Genomic DNA, 14,108 nt, shown 5'->3' on the forward strand with positions numbered 1-14,108 from the left:
TACTGACTCCTTGCTTGCTTACGATAAGCATGAAGCAGCCAGCTTTAGTCTTAAGGGAATAATTTCATGACCTTCAAAGGTCTCTTAGAACATGGTCACTTTGGATTCCTCCAGCAAACAGTTGACATCTTTGCCACATCTCTTTTTACTTTTGGACAAAGGCTGTCCATAAGCCGAAGGAAGCAGAGGAAAGTCCAATTCAGTCAAAACTTAAGCATGTCGTGAAGTGGTACACCTATGCTTTTGGACAACGCGTACATGCAAGTTGACACCTACACATTTCCTTCTCCAAATGCTTTATCAGCAGATGAATTGAACATCTAGAGTCTTGAGTTCTGACAATCCCACTGTGAAATCTCACAACAAAACATCAAACAGTTTATGTCTGTTTATAATTTTTCAACAGAATGCACAGGTCATTCAAAAGCTGAGGCTTTCCGCCTAGCTAGGTCGAGTTCATGCCGAAACCCGGGATCGAACCAGGGACCTTTAGATCTTCAGTCTAACGCTCTCCCAAATGAGCTATTCCGGCAAACTGCAGATAAACCACGTCGAGATGCAAACGAAACTTTATCAACGACTGTTACCTTTCCTTAGGTTCTTGCAACATGCTTTCACAGCGTAACGGTTTCGGCACAGTGAAATTCACGGACAGGTACAGCAAGACCTAATTTGGCAATGTTTATCATGATGCTGACATGAGAAAACCTTGTGGGTCAATGCTGGATTCGGTATTATTTTCTAGTCGGGCTGAGCTGATCCGTAAGCTTTCCTTAAAACTCCAATCAAAAGAATAAACTCTCGAGAGGGGGATTAGCTCAAGTGGTAGAGCGCTCGCTTTGCATGCGAGAGGTAGTGGGATCGATGCCCACATTCTCCAAAGCTCTCTTACTGACTCCTTGCTTGCTTACGATAAGCATGAAGCAGCCAGCTTTAGTCTTAAGGGAATAATTTCATGACCTTCAAAGGTCTCTTAGAACATGGTCACTTTGGATTCCTCCAGCAAACAGTTGACATCTTTGCCACATCTCTTTTTACTTTTGGACAAAGGCTGTCCATAAGCCGAAGGAAGCAGAGGAAAGTCCAGTTCAGTCAAAACTTAAGCATGTCGTGAAGTGGTACACCTATGCTTTTGGACAACGCGTACATGCAAGTTGACACCTACACATTTCCTTCTCCAAATGCTTTATCAGCAGATGAATTGAACATCTAGAGTCTCGAGTTCTGACAATCCCACTGTGAAATCTCACAACAAAACATCAAACAGTTTATGTCTGTTTATAATTTTTCAACTGAATGCACAGGTCATTCAAAAGCTGAGGCTTTCCGCCTAGCTAGGTCGAGTTCATGCCGAAACCCGGGATCGAACCAGGGACCTTTAGATCTTCAGTCTAACGCTCTCCCAACTGAGCTATTCCGGCAAACTGCAGATAAACCACGTCGAGATGCAAACGAAACTTTATCAACGACTGTTACCTTTCCTTAGGTTCTTGCAACATGCTTTCACAGCGTAACGGTTTCGGCACAGTGAAATTCACGGACAGGTACAGCAAGACCTAATTTGGCAATGTTTATCATGATGCTGACATGAGAAAACCTTGTGGGTCAATGCTGGATTCGGTATTATTTTCTAGTCGGGCTGAGCTGATCCGTAAGCTTTCCTTAAAACTCCAATCAAAAGAATAAACTCTCGAGAGGGGGATTAGCTCAAGTGGTAGAGCGCTCGCTTTGCATGCGAGAGGTAGTGGGATCGATGCCCACATTCTCCAAAGCTCTCTTACTGACTCCTTGCTTGCTTACGATAAGCATGAAGCAGCCAGCTTTAGTCTTAAGGGAATAATTTCATGACCTTCAAAGGTCTCTTAGAACATGGTCACTTTGGATTCCTCCAGCAAACAGTTGACATCTTTGCCACATCTCTTTTTACTTTTGGACAAAGGCTGTCCATAAGCCGAAGGAAGCAGAGGAAAGTCCAGTTCAGTCAAAACTTAAGCATGTCGTGAAGTGGTACACCTATGCTTTTGGACAACGCGTACATGCAAGTTGACACCTACACATTTCCTTCTCCAAATGCTTTATCAGCAGATGAATTGAACATCTAGAGTCTCGAGTTCTGACAATCCCACTGTGAAATCTCACAACAAAACATCAAACAGTTTATGTCTGTTTATAATTTTTCAACTGAATGCACAGGTCATTCAAAAGCTGAGGCTTTCCGCCTAGCTAGGTCGAGTTCATGCCGAAACCCGGGATCGAACCAGGGACCTTTAGATCTTCAGTCTAACGCTCTCCCAACTGAGCTATTCCGGCAAACTGCAGATAAACCACGTCGAGATGCAAACGAAACTTTATCAACGACTGTTACCTTTCCTTAGGTTCTTGCAACATGCTTTCACAGCGTAACGGTTTCGGCACAGTGAAATTCACGGACAGGTACAGCAAGACCTAATTTGGCAATGTTTATCATGATGCCAACATGAGAAAACCTTGTGGGTCAATGCTGGATTCGGTATTATTTTCTAGTCGGGCTGAGCTGATCCGTAAGCTTTCCTTAAAACTCCAATCAAAAGAATAAACTCTCGAGAGGGGGATTAGCTCAAGTGGTAGAGCGCTCGCTTTGCATGCGAGAGGTAGTGGGATCGATGCCCACATTCTCCAAAGCTCTCTTACTGACTCCTTGCTTGCTTACGATAAGCATGAAGCAGCCAGCTTTAGTCTTAAGGGAATAATTTCATGACCTTCAAAGGTCTCTTAGAACATGGTCACTTTGGATTCCTCCAGCAAACAGTTGACATCTTTGCCACATCTCTTTTTACTTTTGGACAAAGGCTGTCCATAAGCCGAAGGAAGCAGAGGAAAGTCCAGTTCAGTCAAAACTTAAGCATGTCGTGAAGTGGTACACCTATGCTTTTGGACAACGCGTACATGCAAGTTGACACCTACACATTTCCTTCTCCAAATGCTTTATCAGCAGATGAATTGAACATCTAGAGTCTCGAGTTCTGACAATCCCACTGTGAAATCTCACAACAAAACATCAAACAGTTTATGTCTGTTTATAATTTTTCAACTGAATGCACAGGTCATTCAAAAGCTGAGGCTTTCCGCCTAGCTAGGTCGAGTTCATGCCGAAACCCGGGATCGAACCAGGGACCTTTAGATCTTCAGTCTAACGCTCTCCCAACTGAGCTATTCCGGCAAACTGCAGATAAACCACGTCGAGATGCAAACGAAACTTTATCAACGACTGTTACCTTTCCTTAGGTTCTTGCAACATGCTTTCACAGCGTAACGGTTTCGGCACAGTGAAATTCACGGACAGGTACAGCAAGACCTAATTTGGCAATGTTTATCATGATGCCAACATGAGAAAACCTTGTGGGTCAATGCTGGATTCGGTATTATTTCCTAGTCGGGCTGAGCTGATCCGTAAGCTTTCCTTAAAACTCCAATCAAAAGAATAAACTCTTGAGAGGGGGATTAGCTCAAGTGGTAGAGCGCTCGCTTTGCATGCGAGAGGTAGTGGGATCGATGCCCACATTCTCCAAAGCTCTCTTACTGACTCCTTGCTTGCTTACGATAAGCATGAAGCAGCCAGCTTTAGTCTTAAGGGAATAATTTCATGACCTTCAAAGGTCTCTTAGAACATGGTCACTTTGGATTCCTCCAGCAAACAGTTGACATCTTTGCCACATCTCTTTTTACTTTTGGACAAAGGCTGTCCATAAGCCGAAGGAAGCAGAGGAAAGTCCAATTCAGTCAAAACTTAAGCATGTCGTGAAGTGGTACACCTATGCTTTTGGACAACGCGTACATGCAAGTTGACACCTACACATTTCCTTCTCCAAATGCTTTATCAGCAGATGAATTGAACATCTAGAGTCTTGAGTTCTGACAATCCCACTGTGAAATCTCACAACAAAACATCAAACAGTTTATGTCTGTTTATAATTTTTCAACAGAATGCACAGGTCATTCAAAAGCTGAGGCTTTCCACCTAGCTAGGTCGAGTTCATGCCGAAACCCGGGATCGAACCAGGGACCTTTAGATCTTCAGTCTAACGCTCTCCCAACTGAGCTATTCCGGCAAACTGCAGATAAACCACGTCGAGATGCAAACGAAACTTTATCAACGACTGTTACCTTTCCTTAGGTTCTTGCAACATGCTTTCACAGCGTAACGGTTTCGGCACAGTGAAATTCACGGACAGGTACAGCAAGACCTAATTTGGCAATGTTTATCATGATGCTGACATGAGAAAACCTTGTGGGTCAATGCTGGATTCGGTATTATTTTCTAGTCGGGCTGAGCTGATCCGTAAGCTTTCCTTAAAACTCCAATCAAAAGAATAAACTCTCGAGAGGGGGATTAGCTCAAGTGGTAGAGCGCTCGCTTTGCATGCGAGAGGTAGTGGGATCGATGCCCACATTCTCCAAAGCTCTCTTACTGACTCCTTGCTTGCTTACGATAAGCATGAAGCAGCCAGCTTTAGTCTTAAGGGAATAATTTCATGACCTTCAAAGGTCTCTTAGAACATGGTCACTTTGGATTCCTCCAGCAAACAGTTGACATCTTTGCCACATCTCTTTTTACTTTTGGACAAAGGCTGTCCATAAGCCGAAGGAAGCAGAGGAAAGTCCAGTTCAGTCAAAACTTAAGCATGTCGTGAAGTGGTACACCTATGCTTTTGGACAACGCGTACATGCAAGTTGACACCTACACATTTCCTTCTCCAAATGCTTTATCAGCAGATGAATTGAACATCTAGAGTCTCGAGTTCTGACAATCCCACTGTGAAATCTCACAACAAAACATCAAACAGTTTATGTCTGTTTATAATTTTTCAACTGAATGCACAGGTCATTCAAAAGCTGAGGCTTTCCGCCTAGCTAGGTCGAGTTCATGCCGAAACCCGGGATCGAACCAGGGACCTTTAGATCTTCAGTCTAACGCTCTCCCAACTGAGCTATTCCGGCAAACTGCAGATAAACCACGTCGAGATGCAAACGAAACTTTATCAACGACTGTTACCTTTCCTTAGGTTCTTGCAACATGCTTTCACAGCGTAACGGTTTCGGCACAGTGAAATTCACGGACAGGTACAGCAAGACCTAATTTGGCAATGTTTATCATGATGCTGACATGAGAAAACCTTGTGGGTCAATGCTGGATTCGGTATTATTTTCTAGTCGGGCTGAGCTGATCCGTAAGCTTTCCTTAAAACTCCAATCAAAAGAATAAACTCTCGAGAGGGGGATTAGCTCAAGTGGTAGAGCGCTCGCTTTGCATGCGAGAGGTAGTGGGATCGATGCCCACATTCTCCAAAGCTCTCTTACTGACTCCTTGCTTGCTTACGATAAGCATGAAGCAGCCAGCTTTAGTCTTAAGGGAATAATTTCATGACCTTCAAAGGTCTCTTAGAACATGGTCACTTTGGATTCCTCCAGCAAACAGTTGACATCTTTGCCACATCTCTTTTTACTTTTGGACAAAGGCTGTCCATAAGCCGAAGGAAGCAGAGGAAAGTCCAGTTCAGTCAAAACTTAAGCATGTCGTGAAGTGGTACACCTATGCTTTTGGACAACGCGTACATGCAAGTTGACACCTACACATTTCCTTCTCCAAATGCTTTATCAGCAGATGAATTGAACATCTAGAGTCTCGAGTTCTGACAATCCCACTGTGAAATCTCACAACAAAACATCAAACAGTTTATGTCTGTTTATAATTTTTCAACTGAATGCACAGGTCATTCAAAAGCTGAGGCTTTCCGCCTAGCTAGGTCGAGTTCATGCCGAAACCCGGGATCGAACCAGGGACCTTTAGACCTTCAGTCTAACGCTCTCCCAACTGAGCTATTCCGGCAAACTGCAGATAAACCACGTCGAGATGCAAACGAAACTTTATCAACGACTGTTACCTTTCCTTAGGTTCTTGCAACATGCTTTCACAGCGTAACGGTTTCGGCACAGTGAAATTCACGGACAGGTACAGCAAGACCTAATTTGGCAATGTTTATCATGATGCCAACATGAGAAAACCTTGTGGGTCAATGCTGGATTCGGTATTATTTCCTAGTCGGGCTGAGCTGATCCGTAAGCTTTCCTTAAAACTCCAATCAAAAGAATAAACTCTTGAGAGGGGGATTAGCTCAAGTGGTAGAGCGATCGCTTTGCATGCGAGAGGTAGTGGGATCGATGCCCACATTCTCCAAAGCTCTCTTACTGACTCCTTGCTTGCTTACGATAAGCATGAAGCAGCCAGCTTTAGTCTTAAGGGAATAATTTCATGACCTTCAAAGGTCTCTTAGAACATGGTCACTTTGGATTCCTCCAGCAAACAGTTGACATCTTTGCCACATCTCTTTTTACTTTTGGACAAAGGCTGTCCATAAGCCGAAGGAAGCAGAGGAAAGTCCAATTCAGTCAAAACTTAAGCATGTCGTGAAGTGGTACACCTATGCTTTTGGACAACGCGTACATGCAAGTTGACACCTACACATTTCCTTCTCCAAATGCTTTATCAGCAGATGAATTGAACATCTAGAGTCTTGAGTTCTGACAATCCCACTGTGAAATCTCACAACAAAACATCAAACAGTTTATGTCTGTTTATAATTTTTCAACAGAATGCACAGGTCATTCAAAAGCTGAGGCTTTCCACCTAGCTAGGTCGAGTTCATGCCGAAACCCGGGATCGAACCAGGGACCTTTAGATCTTCAGTCTAACGCTCTCCCAACTGAGCTATTCCGGCAAACTGCAGATAAACCACGTCGAGATGCAAACGAAACTTTATCAACGACTGTTACCTTTCCTTAGGTTCTTGCAACATGCTTTCACAGCGTAACGGTTTCGGCACAGTGAAATTCACGGACAGGTACAGCAAGACCTAATTTGGCAATGTTTATCATGATGCTGACATGAGAAAACCTTGTGGGTCAATGCTGGATTCGGTATTATTTTCTAGTCGGGCTGAGCTGATCCGTAAGCTTTCCTTAAAACTCCAATCAAAAGAATAAACTCTCGAGAGGGGGATTAGCTCAAGTGGTAGAGCGCTCGCTTTGCATGCGAGAGGTAGTGGGATCGATGCCCACATTCTCCAAAGCTCTCTTACTGACTCCTTGCTTGCTTACGATAAGCATGAAGCAGCCAGCTTTAGTCTTAAGGGAATAATTTCATGACCTTCAAAGGTCTCTTAGAACATGGTCACTTTGGATTCCTCCAGCAAACAGTTGACATCTTTGCCACATCTCTTTTTACTTTTGGACAAAGGCTGTCCATAAGCCGAAGGAAGCAGAGGAAAGTCCAGTTCAGTCAAAACTTAAGCATGTCGTGAAGTGGTACACCTATGCTTTTGGACAACGCGTACATGCAAGTTGACACCTACACATTTCCTTCTCCAAATGCTTTATCAGCAGATGAATTGAACATCTAGAGTCTCGAGTTCTGACAATCCCACTGTGAAATCTCACAACAAAACATCAAACAGTTTATGTCTGTTTATAATTTTTCAACTGAATGCACAGGTCATTCAAAAGCTGAGGCTTTCCGCCTAGCTAGGTCGAGTTCATGCCGAAACCCGGGATCGAACCAGGGACCTTTAGATCTTCAGTCTAACGCTCTCCCAACTGAGCTATTCCGGCAAACTGCAGATAAACCACGTCGAGATGCAAACGAAACTTTATCAACGACTGTTACCTTTCCTTAGGTTCTTGCAACATGCTTTCACAGCGTAACGGTTTCGGCACAGTGAAATTCACGGACAGGTACAGCAAGACCTAATTTGGCAATGTTTATCATGATGCTGACATGAGAAAACCTTGTGGGTCAATGCTGGATTCGGTATTATTTTCTAGTCGGGCTGAGCTGATCCGTAAGCTTTCCTTAAAACTCCAATCAAAAGAATAAACTCTCGAGAGGGGGATTAGCTCAAGTGGTAGAGCGCTCGCTTTGCATGCGAGAGGTAGTGGGATCGATGCCCACATTCTCCAAAGCTCTCTTACTGACTCCTTGCTTGCTTACGATAAGCATGAAGCAGCCAGCTTTAGTCTTAAGGGAATAATTTCATGACCTTCAAAGGTCTCTTAGAACATGGTCACTTTGGATTCCTCCAGCAAACAGTTGACATCTTTGCCACATCTCTTTTTACTTTTGGACAAAGGCTGTCCATAAGCCGAAGGAAGCAGAGGAAAGTCCAGTTCAGTCAAAACTTAAGCATGTCGTGAAGTGGTACACCTATGCTTTTGGACAACGCGTACATGCAAGTTGACACCTACACATTTCCTTCTCCAAATGCTTTATCAGCAGATGAATTGAACATCTAGAGTCTCGAGTTCTGACAATCCCACTGTGAAATCTCACAACAAAACATCAAACAGTTTATGTCTGTTTATAATTTTTCAACTGAATGCACAGGTCATTCAAAAGCTGAGGCTTTCCGCCTAGCTAGGTCGAGTTCATGCCGAAACCCGGGATCGAACCAGGGACCTTTAGATCTTCAGTCTAACGCTCTCCCAACTGAGCTATTCCGGCAAACTGCAGATAAACCACGTCGAGATGCAAACGAAACTTTATCAACGACTGTTACCTTTCCTTAGGTTCTTGCAACATGCTTTCACAGCGTAACGGTTTCGGCACAGTGAAATTCACGGACAGGTACAGCAAGACCTAATTTGGCAATGTTTATCATGATGCCAACATGAGAAAACCTTGTGGGTCAATGCTGGATTCGGTATTATTTCCTAGTCGGGCTGAGCTGATCCGTAAGCTTTCCTTAAAACTCCAATCAAAAGAATAAACTCTTGAGAGGGGGATTAGCTCAAGTGGTAGAGCGCTCGCTTTGCATGCGAGAGGTAGTGGGATCGATGCCCACATTCTCCAAAGCTCTCTTACTGACTCCTTGCTTGCTTACGATAAGCATGAAGCAGCCAGCTTTAGTCTTAAGGGAATAATTTCATGACCTTCAAAGGTCTCTTAGAACATGGTCACTTTGGATTCCTCCAGCAAACAGTTGACATCTTTGCCACATCTCTTTTTACTTTTGGACAAAGGCTGTCCATAAGCCGAAGGAAGCAGAGGAAAGTCCAATTCAGTCAAAACTTAAGCATGTCGTGAAGTGGTACACCTATGCTTTTGGACAACGCGTACATGCAAGTTGACACCTACACATTTCCTTCTCCAAATGCTTTATCAGCAGATGAATTGAACATCTAGAGTCTTGAGTTCTGACAATCCCACTGTGAAATCTCACAACAAAACATCAAACAGTTTATGTCTGTTTATAATTTTTCAACAGAATGCACAGGTCATTCAAAAGCTGAGGCTTTCCACCTAGCTAGGTCGAGTTCATGCCGAAACCCGGGATCGAACCAGGGACCTTTAGATCTTCAGTCTAACGCTCTCCCAACTGAGCTATTCCGGCAAACTGCAGATAAACCACGTCGAGATGCAAACGAAACTTTATCAACGACTGTTACCTTTCCTTAGGTTCTTGCAACATGCTTTCACAGCGTAACGGTTTCGGCACAGTGAAATTCACGGACAGGTACAGCAAGACCTAATTTGGCAATGTTTATCATGATGCTGACATGAGAAAACCTTGTGGGTCAATGCTGGATTCGGTATTATTTTCTAGTCGGGCTGAGCTGATCCGTAAGCTTTCCTTAAAACTCCAATCAAAAGAATAAACTCTCGAGAGGGGGATTAGCTCAAGTGGTAGAGCGCTCGCTTTGCATGCGAGAGGTAGTGGGATCGATGCCCACATTCTCCAAAGCTCTCTTACTGACTCCTTGCTTGCTTACGATAAGCATGAAGCAGCCAGCTTTAGTCTTAAGGGAATAATTTCATGACCTTCAAAGGTCTCTTAGAACATGGTCACTTTGGATTCCTCCAGCAAACAGTTGACATCTTTGCCACATCTCTTTTTACTTTTGGACAAAGGCTGTCCATAAGCCGAAGGAAGCAGAGGAAAGTCCAGTTCAGTCAAAACTTAAGCATGTCGTGAAGTGGTACACCTATGCTTTTGGACAACGCGTACATGCAAGTTGACACCTACACATTTCCTTCTCCAAATGCTTTATCAGCAGATGAATTGAACATCTAGAGTCTCGAGTTCTGACAATCCCACTGTGAAATCTCACAACAAAACATCAAACAGTTTATGTCTGTTTATAATTTTTCAACTGAATGCACAGGTCATTCAAAAGCTGAGGCTTTCCGCCTAGCTAGGTCGAGTTCATGCCGAAACCCGGGATCGAACCAGGGACCTTTAGATCTTCAGTCTAACGCTCTCCCAACTGAGCTATTCCGGCAAACTGCAGATAAACCACGTCGAGATGCAAACGAAACTTTATCAACGACTGTTACCTTTCCTTAGGTTCTTGCAACATGCTTTCACAGCGTAACGGTTTCGGCACAGTGAAATTCACGGACAGGTACAGCAAGACCTAATTTGGCAATGTTTATCATGATGCTGACATGAGAAAACCTTGTGGGTCAATGCTGGATTCGGTATTATTTTCTAGTCGGGCTGAGCTGATCCGTAAGCTTTCCTTAAAACTCCAATCAAAAGAATAAACTCTCGAGAGGGGGATTAGCTCAAGTGGTAGAGCGCTCGCTTTGCATGCGAGAGGTAGTGGGATCGATGCCCACATTCTCCAAAGCTCTCTTACTGACTCCTTGCTTGCTTACGATAAGCATGAAGCAGCCAGCTTTAGTCTTAAGGGAATAATTTCATGACCTTCAAAGGTCTTCTTAGAACATGGTCACTTTGGATTCCTCCAGCAAACAGTTGACATCTTTGCCACATCTCTTTTTACTTTTGGACAAAGGCTGTCCATAAGCCGAAGGAAGCAGAGGAAAGTCCAGTTCAGTCAAAACTTAAGCATGTCGTGAAGTGGTACACCTATGCTTTTGGACAACGCGTACATGCAAGTTGACACCTACACATTTCCTTCTCCAAATGCTTTATCAGCAGATGAATTGAACATCTAGAGTCTCGAGTTCTGACAATCCCACTGTGAAATCTCACAACAAAACATCAAACAGTTTATGTCTGTTTATAATTTTTCAACTGAATGCACAGGTCATTCAAAAGCTGAGGCTTTCCGCCTAGCTAGGTCGAGTTCATGCCGAAACCCGGGATCGAACCAGGGACCTTTAGATCTTCAGTCTAACGCTCTCCCAACTGAGCTATTCCGGCAAACTGCAGATAAACCACGTCGAGATGCAAACGAAACTTTATCAACGACTGTTACCTTTCCTTAGGTTCTTGCAACATGCTTTCACAGCGTAACGGTTTCGGCACAGTGAAATTCACGGACAGGTACAGCAAGACCTAATTTGGCAATGTTTATCATGATGCCGACATGAGAAAACCTTGTGGGTCAATGCTGGATTCGGTATTATTTCCTAGTCGGGCTGAGCTGATCCGTAAGCTTTCCTTAAAACTCCAATCAAAAGAATAAACTCTCGAGAGGGGGATTAGCTCAAGTGGTAGAGCGCTCGCTTTGCATGCGAGAGGTAGTGGGATCGATGCCCACATTCTCCAAAGCTCTCTTACTGACTCCTTGCTTGCTTACGATAAGCATGAAGCAGCCAGCTTTAGTCTTAAGGGAATAATTTCATGACCTTCAAAGGTCTCTTAGAACATGGTCACTTTGGATTCCTCCAGCAAACAGTTGACATCTTTGCCACATCTCTTTTTACTTTTGGACAAAGGCTGTCCATAAGCCGAAGGAAGCAGAGGAAAGTCCAATTCAGTCAAAACTTAAGCATGTCGTGAAGTGGTACACCTATGCTTTTGGACAACGCGTACATGCAAGTTGACACCTACACATTTCCTTCTCCAAATGCTTTATCAGCAGATGAATTGAACATCTAGAGTCTTGAGTTCTGACAATCCCACTGTGAAATCTCACAACAAAACATCAAACAGTTTATGTCTGTTTATAATTTTTCAACAGAATGCACAGGTCATTCAAAAGCTGAGGCTTTCCACCTAGCTAGGTCGAATTCATGCCGAAACCCGGGATCGAACCAGGGACCTTTAGATCTTCAGTCTAACGCTCTCCCAACTGAGCTATTTCGGCAAGCTGCAGATAAACCACGTCGAGATGCAAACGAAACTTTATCAACGACTGTTACCTTTCCTTAGGTTCTTGCAACATGCTTTCACAGCGTAACGGTTTCGGCACAGTGAAATTCACGGACAGGTACAGCAAGACCTAATTTGGCAATGTTTATCATGATGCCAACATGAGAAAACCTTGTGGGTCAATGCTGGATTCGGTATTATTTCCTAGTCGGGCTGAGCTGATCCGTAAGCTTTCCTTAAAACTCCAATCAAAAGAATAAACTCTTGAGAGGGGGATTAGCTCAAGTGGTAGAGCGCTCGCTTTGCATGCGAGAGGTAGTGGGATCGATGCCCACATTCTCCAAAGCTCTCTTACTGACTCCTTGCTTGCTTACGATAAGCATGAAGCAGCCAGCTTAAATCTTAAGGGAATAATTTCATGACCTTCAAAGGTCTCTTAGAACATGGTCACTTTGGATTCCTCCAGCAAACAGTTGACATCTTTGCCACATCTCTTTTTACTTTTGGACAAAGGCTGTCCATAAGCCGAAGGAAGCAGAGGAAAGTCCAATTCAGTCAAAACTTAAGCATGTCGTGAAGTGGTACACCTATGCTTTTGGACAACGCGTACATGCAAGTTGACACCTACACATTTCCTTCTCCAAATGCTTTATCAGCAGATGAATTGAACATCTAGAGTCTTGAGTTCTGACAATCCCACTGTGAAATCTCACAACAAAACATCAAACAGTTTATGTCTGTTTATAATTTTTCAACAGAATGCACAGGTCATTCAAAAGCTGAGGCTTTCCACCTAGCTAGGTCGAATTCATGCCGAAACCCGGGATCGAACCAGGGACCTTTAGATCTTCAGTCTAACGCTCTCCCAACTGAGCTATTTCGGCAAGCTGCAGATAAACCACGTCGAGATGCAAACGAAACTTTATCAACGACTGTTACCTTTCCTTAGGTTCTTGCAACATGCTTTCACAGCGTAACGGTTTCGGCACAGTGAAATTCACGGACAGGTACAGCAAGACCTAATTTGGCAATGTTTATCATGATGCCAACATGAGAAAACCTTGTGGGTCAATGCTGGATTCGGTATTATTTCCTAGTCGGGCTGAGCTGATCCGTAAGCTTTCCTTAAAACTCCAATCAAAAGAATAAACTCTTGAGAGGGGGATTAGCTCAAGTGGTAGAGCGCTTGCTTTGCATGCGAGAGGTCGTGGGATCGATGCCCACATTCTCCAAAGCTCTCTTACTGACTCCTTGCTTGCTTACGATAAGCATGAAGCAGCCAGCTTTAGTCTTAAGGGAATAATTTCATGACCTTCAAAGGTCTCTTAGAACATGGTCACTTTGGATTCCTCCAGCAAACAGTTGACATCTTTGCCACATCTCTTTTTACTTTTGGACAAAGGCTGTCCATAAGCCGAAGGAAGCAGAGGAAAGTCCAATTCAGTCAAAACTTAAGCATGTCGTGAAGTGGTACACCTATGCTTTTGGACAACGCGTACATGCAAGTTGACACCTACACATTTCCTTCTCCAAATGCTTTATCAGCAGATGAATTGAACATCTAGAGTCTCGAGTTCTGACAATCCCACTGTGAAATCTCACAACAAAACATCAAACAGTTTATGTCTGTTTATAATTTTTTCAACAGAATGCACAGGTCATTCAAAAGCTGAGGCTTTCCACCTAGCTAGGTCGAGTTCATGCCGAAACCCGGGATCGAACCAGGGACCTTTAGATCTTCAGTCTAACGCTCTCCCAACTGAGCTATTTCGGCAAGCTGCAGATAAACCACGTCGAGATGCAATCGAAACTTTATCAACGACTGTTACCTTTCCTTAGGTTCTTGCAACATGCTTTCACAGCGTAACGGTTTCGGCACAGTGAAATTCACGGACAGATACGGCAAGACCTAATTTGGCAATGTTTATCATGATGCCAACATGAGAAAACCTTGTGGGTCAATGCTGGATTCGGTATTATTTCCTAGTCGGGCTGAGCTGATCCGTAAGCTTT

At 43.7% G+C, this 14,108-nt stretch overlaps 30 non-coding genes across 30 annotated transcripts; 14 read left to right on the forward strand and 16 right to left on the reverse strand.

Annotated features, from left to right (window-relative positions):
* Positions 1–459: 459 nt before the first annotated feature.
* trnaf-gaa (transfer RNA phenylalanine (anticodon GAA)) lies at positions 460–532 on the reverse strand. Its single transcript has one exon. It is a non-coding gene; the product is annotated as a tRNA-Phe (tRNA).
* A 275-nt stretch (positions 533–807) lies between these two features.
* trnaa-ugc (transfer RNA alanine (anticodon UGC)) lies at positions 808–880 on the forward strand. Its single transcript has one exon. It is a non-coding gene; the product is annotated as a tRNA-Ala (tRNA).
* Positions 881–1,348: 468 nt separating this feature from the next.
* trnaf-gaa (transfer RNA phenylalanine (anticodon GAA)) lies at positions 1,349–1,421 on the reverse strand. The gene has a single exon. It is a non-coding gene; the product is annotated as a tRNA-Phe (tRNA).
* A 275-nt stretch (positions 1,422–1,696) lies between these two features.
* On the forward strand, positions 1,697–1,769 carry trnaa-ugc (transfer RNA alanine (anticodon UGC)). Its single transcript has one exon. It is a non-coding gene; the product is annotated as a tRNA-Ala (tRNA).
* A 468-nt stretch (positions 1,770–2,237) lies between these two features.
* Positions 2,238–2,310, reverse strand: trnaf-gaa (transfer RNA phenylalanine (anticodon GAA)). Its single transcript has one exon. It is a non-coding gene; the product is annotated as a tRNA-Phe (tRNA).
* Positions 2,311–2,585: 275 nt separating this feature from the next.
* trnaa-ugc (transfer RNA alanine (anticodon UGC)) lies at positions 2,586–2,658 on the forward strand. Its single transcript has one exon. It is a non-coding gene; the product is annotated as a tRNA-Ala (tRNA).
* Positions 2,659–3,126: 468 nt separating this feature from the next.
* Positions 3,127–3,199, reverse strand: trnaf-gaa (transfer RNA phenylalanine (anticodon GAA)). Its single transcript has one exon. It is a non-coding gene; the product is annotated as a tRNA-Phe (tRNA).
* Positions 3,200–3,474: 275 nt separating this feature from the next.
* trnaa-ugc (transfer RNA alanine (anticodon UGC)) lies at positions 3,475–3,547 on the forward strand. The gene has a single exon. It is a non-coding gene; the product is annotated as a tRNA-Ala (tRNA).
* A 468-nt stretch (positions 3,548–4,015) lies between these two features.
* On the reverse strand, positions 4,016–4,088 carry trnaf-gaa (transfer RNA phenylalanine (anticodon GAA)). Its single transcript has one exon. It is a non-coding gene; the product is annotated as a tRNA-Phe (tRNA).
* A 275-nt stretch (positions 4,089–4,363) lies between these two features.
* Positions 4,364–4,436, forward strand: trnaa-ugc (transfer RNA alanine (anticodon UGC)). Its single transcript has one exon. It is a non-coding gene; the product is annotated as a tRNA-Ala (tRNA).
* A 468-nt stretch (positions 4,437–4,904) lies between these two features.
* Positions 4,905–4,977, reverse strand: trnaf-gaa (transfer RNA phenylalanine (anticodon GAA)). The gene has a single exon. It is a non-coding gene; the product is annotated as a tRNA-Phe (tRNA).
* A 275-nt stretch (positions 4,978–5,252) lies between these two features.
* trnaa-ugc (transfer RNA alanine (anticodon UGC)) lies at positions 5,253–5,325 on the forward strand. Its single transcript has one exon. It is a non-coding gene; the product is annotated as a tRNA-Ala (tRNA).
* A 468-nt stretch (positions 5,326–5,793) lies between these two features.
* trnaf-gaa (transfer RNA phenylalanine (anticodon GAA)) lies at positions 5,794–5,866 on the reverse strand. Its single transcript has one exon. It is a non-coding gene; the product is annotated as a tRNA-Phe (tRNA).
* Positions 5,867–6,682: 816 nt separating this feature from the next.
* On the reverse strand, positions 6,683–6,755 carry trnaf-gaa (transfer RNA phenylalanine (anticodon GAA)). Its single transcript has one exon. It is a non-coding gene; the product is annotated as a tRNA-Phe (tRNA).
* Positions 6,756–7,030: 275 nt separating this feature from the next.
* On the forward strand, positions 7,031–7,103 carry trnaa-ugc (transfer RNA alanine (anticodon UGC)). The gene has a single exon. It is a non-coding gene; the product is annotated as a tRNA-Ala (tRNA).
* Positions 7,104–7,571: 468 nt separating this feature from the next.
* Positions 7,572–7,644, reverse strand: trnaf-gaa (transfer RNA phenylalanine (anticodon GAA)). Its single transcript has one exon. It is a non-coding gene; the product is annotated as a tRNA-Phe (tRNA).
* A 275-nt stretch (positions 7,645–7,919) lies between these two features.
* Positions 7,920–7,992, forward strand: trnaa-ugc (transfer RNA alanine (anticodon UGC)). The gene has a single exon. It is a non-coding gene; the product is annotated as a tRNA-Ala (tRNA).
* Positions 7,993–8,460: 468 nt separating this feature from the next.
* On the reverse strand, positions 8,461–8,533 carry trnaf-gaa (transfer RNA phenylalanine (anticodon GAA)). The gene has a single exon. It is a non-coding gene; the product is annotated as a tRNA-Phe (tRNA).
* Positions 8,534–8,808: 275 nt separating this feature from the next.
* Positions 8,809–8,881, forward strand: trnaa-ugc (transfer RNA alanine (anticodon UGC)). The gene has a single exon. It is a non-coding gene; the product is annotated as a tRNA-Ala (tRNA).
* Positions 8,882–9,349: 468 nt separating this feature from the next.
* trnaf-gaa (transfer RNA phenylalanine (anticodon GAA)) lies at positions 9,350–9,422 on the reverse strand. The gene has a single exon. It is a non-coding gene; the product is annotated as a tRNA-Phe (tRNA).
* Positions 9,423–9,697: 275 nt separating this feature from the next.
* Positions 9,698–9,770, forward strand: trnaa-ugc (transfer RNA alanine (anticodon UGC)). The gene has a single exon. It is a non-coding gene; the product is annotated as a tRNA-Ala (tRNA).
* Positions 9,771–10,238: 468 nt separating this feature from the next.
* Positions 10,239–10,311, reverse strand: trnaf-gaa (transfer RNA phenylalanine (anticodon GAA)). Its single transcript has one exon. It is a non-coding gene; the product is annotated as a tRNA-Phe (tRNA).
* Positions 10,312–10,586: 275 nt separating this feature from the next.
* Positions 10,587–10,659, forward strand: trnaa-ugc (transfer RNA alanine (anticodon UGC)). The gene has a single exon. It is a non-coding gene; the product is annotated as a tRNA-Ala (tRNA).
* A 469-nt stretch (positions 10,660–11,128) lies between these two features.
* On the reverse strand, positions 11,129–11,201 carry trnaf-gaa (transfer RNA phenylalanine (anticodon GAA)). Its single transcript has one exon. It is a non-coding gene; the product is annotated as a tRNA-Phe (tRNA).
* A 275-nt stretch (positions 11,202–11,476) lies between these two features.
* On the forward strand, positions 11,477–11,549 carry trnaa-ugc (transfer RNA alanine (anticodon UGC)). Its single transcript has one exon. It is a non-coding gene; the product is annotated as a tRNA-Ala (tRNA).
* Positions 11,550–12,017: 468 nt separating this feature from the next.
* trnaf-gaa (transfer RNA phenylalanine (anticodon GAA)) lies at positions 12,018–12,090 on the reverse strand. Its single transcript has one exon. It is a non-coding gene; the product is annotated as a tRNA-Phe (tRNA).
* Positions 12,091–12,365: 275 nt separating this feature from the next.
* Positions 12,366–12,438, forward strand: trnaa-ugc (transfer RNA alanine (anticodon UGC)). Its single transcript has one exon. It is a non-coding gene; the product is annotated as a tRNA-Ala (tRNA).
* A 468-nt stretch (positions 12,439–12,906) lies between these two features.
* On the reverse strand, positions 12,907–12,979 carry trnaf-gaa (transfer RNA phenylalanine (anticodon GAA)). Its single transcript has one exon. It is a non-coding gene; the product is annotated as a tRNA-Phe (tRNA).
* A 275-nt stretch (positions 12,980–13,254) lies between these two features.
* trnaa-ugc (transfer RNA alanine (anticodon UGC)) lies at positions 13,255–13,327 on the forward strand. Its single transcript has one exon. It is a non-coding gene; the product is annotated as a tRNA-Ala (tRNA).
* Positions 13,328–13,796: 469 nt separating this feature from the next.
* trnaf-gaa (transfer RNA phenylalanine (anticodon GAA)) lies at positions 13,797–13,869 on the reverse strand. Its single transcript has one exon. It is a non-coding gene; the product is annotated as a tRNA-Phe (tRNA).
* Between the last annotated feature and the right edge of the window lie 239 nt (positions 13,870–14,108).

Source organism: Brachyhypopomus gauderio, unplaced genomic scaffold (assembly GCF_052324685.1).
Source record: "Brachyhypopomus gauderio isolate BG-103 unplaced genomic scaffold, BGAUD_0.2 sc90, whole genome shotgun sequence".
In the NCBI taxonomy this organism is placed as follows: Eukaryota; Metazoa; Chordata; class Actinopteri; order Gymnotiformes; family Hypopomidae; genus Brachyhypopomus; species Brachyhypopomus gauderio.